This window comes from Amblyomma maculatum, chromosome 3 (genome assembly GCF_055883805.1).
Source record: "Amblyomma maculatum isolate TAMU_Amacu chromosome 3, ASM5588380v1, whole genome shotgun sequence".
Classification (NCBI taxonomy): Eukaryota; Metazoa; Arthropoda; class Arachnida; order Ixodida; family Ixodidae; genus Amblyomma; species Amblyomma maculatum.
Window position 1 is genome coordinate 170,135,266 of NC_139346.1, and position 2,160 is coordinate 170,137,425.

Consider the following 2,160-nt stretch of genomic DNA (forward strand, 5'->3'; position numbering starts at 1 on the left):
AGCTAGCGCGTATGAAAAGAAACAACAAAAATTCTTACTCGACAAGAAAGGCGACGGGATGAAGATGCTCCGCGCTGTTACCACTGACTCGCAATCAATAAATTTTGGGGTGCTGTCTACAAAATAGACCAAAAATTAACACTTTTTCACCTTTATTTCTCGAAAAAAGGTTCGTTAAATCGGGACAGATCACGGAATCGGCTTCGTTATTTCGGGTTAGTCAAAGCATTGAACCCTATGGGCGTCTGAGGGGGAATTAGGATACCTTCGTTAAATCGAGATTTTCGTTAAATCGGGTTTCGTTAAATCGTGTTTTGACTGTACAACCTTGTCCACTTTTTTTTTAACCCTAGAAGGAAATTGATAAGAAAGCACCCTTTCCACGTTTTGCAGTTTTTATTGTGAAGCGCCTAAATGCGAAAATTTTGTTCATAGGGCGCAAAATACAACTTCTCTATGTTTATTTATTCACGCGGCATTTCGGGAAATGTCGTTTGAAATATGCAACTATCAGCCCTGTGTCAGCCGATCTCTGGCGCTGCCTGGGTCCTCGGAATCTGTCACTCGGCCGATGTGTGATTGTGCACCCGAGCGTTGCTTGTTAAAAATTGGAAGTTATAAATTGATTTGCAGAAAAAGAAAGGCTCAGTAGATGTCAAAATTCTCCGCGAACACCTGAACAGTGGCGTAGGTGAAGGTACCCGGTCGAAAACAAAGTCCAGAACCGTGTCAAAATTACGACAGAATATTCTGTAGTTCTGTCGTAAACGTCAAATTTTTCTGTAGTTCTGTAGTACATTATTGTAGTTCTGTAGTTATTGTAGTATATTTCTGTTGTCTGTAGTTCTGTGGCACTTTTCTGTCGTAACTACAAGCATTTGTGGTGTTACTACAGAACGTTCTGTTGTCACAACAAGTTTCCCGTCAAAAGCCGCACAGAAAATCTGTCATAACAACAGAAAATTTTCTGTAGCTTTTTGCGACTTAGGAAGGTGGGATTGAAAGAAGGATGCAAAGAGAATTTATTGGGTGCATACATACATACAAAAACACACATTACTCACAGACCAAATATACAAAACACTATATGGTACATATACAGGAAGTGCTGTAGTGGAGGGCTCCAGAGTAATTTCGACCACCTGAGGATCTTAAAAGTGCACTGATCTCGCACAGCATACGGACGCCTTTGCGTTTCCCCTCCATCGAAACGTGGCTGCGGCAATAAAACAAATTAATAAATTTGCTGGCTGCGTGCACGTTTGGATGATTTCGGAAAGGAGGAAAGTGGAGGCATCGATAATCCACGTTCGTGTGCGCGGCTGATGCTCTGAAACACTGTTGGGCGCCACGTGTCCAATGCACAGATGCCGTCTGCGTAATAAATCTGTCTAATAACTGAAAACAACCATTCCTGAGGTGCTGCTGCAAATAAACTCTTTTCAAGCGGGATGCAAAAACCGTTTCGCTTGGCGACTCCATCTTTTGTTTCAAATACTTTGAGTTAAGACAGCTGATGTCTCGTAATTAACCCGTCTATCGTAGAGGGATTGCAAGCGGGATCTCGTATAACTGGCCGTGGCAAATTTAGCTTTGCGCAGAGGCAGTGTCGCATCCCATGAAGTTTTAACTGAGGAGCGACTATTGCTAGTTGAAAACTTTTCCCAATACTCCGCCTGGACGACGTGAAATATCGTCGGCCGAGGCAATTTCTTGATGGCTCTAGTGGGCCTTGTAACCAAATACAAAAAAAAAAAAGACGAAACATTCGCTGTTGTTAGCATTGCACTAAACCGAGCACAGATCTTGCTTGAGACTTTCTACAGGCCCACCTTGGTTGGAGCGATTGAAGCAGTGGTAAAAAAAAAGGTCGTTGGAGCGAAGCTGATTCGAATCCACGAATTGCTCTTGGAATTCGAGTAGGTGGACATATCTTTCTTTATTGTTCGTACTTATCAGATTATAGTAGATTGAGACTACTTGCAATCCACAGCCCGAGAGTGTTTTGTAACCTCGTACCTATCGACAAAGCCCATTGCATTGCGTGCAGACTCTGTGCATTGCAAGTACCTATCTACACCAAATTCGACATGTGAGCAAAAGCTTTCCTCAGTCATACTCAGTTCGTTAAAACCTTACTTTTTTTTTTCTGCTTACAGG

General features: G+C 42.5%; 1 non-coding gene across 1 annotated transcript; it reads left to right on the forward strand.

Moving 5' to 3' along the window:
- The first annotated feature begins 1,589 nt into the window (after positions 1-1,589).
- LOC146196874 (U4 spliceosomal RNA) lies at positions 1,590-1,731 on the forward strand. Its single transcript, XR_014706254.1, has one exon. It is a non-coding gene; the product is annotated as a U4 spliceosomal RNA (small nuclear RNA).
- The last annotated feature ends 429 nt before the right edge of the window (positions 1,732-2,160 follow it).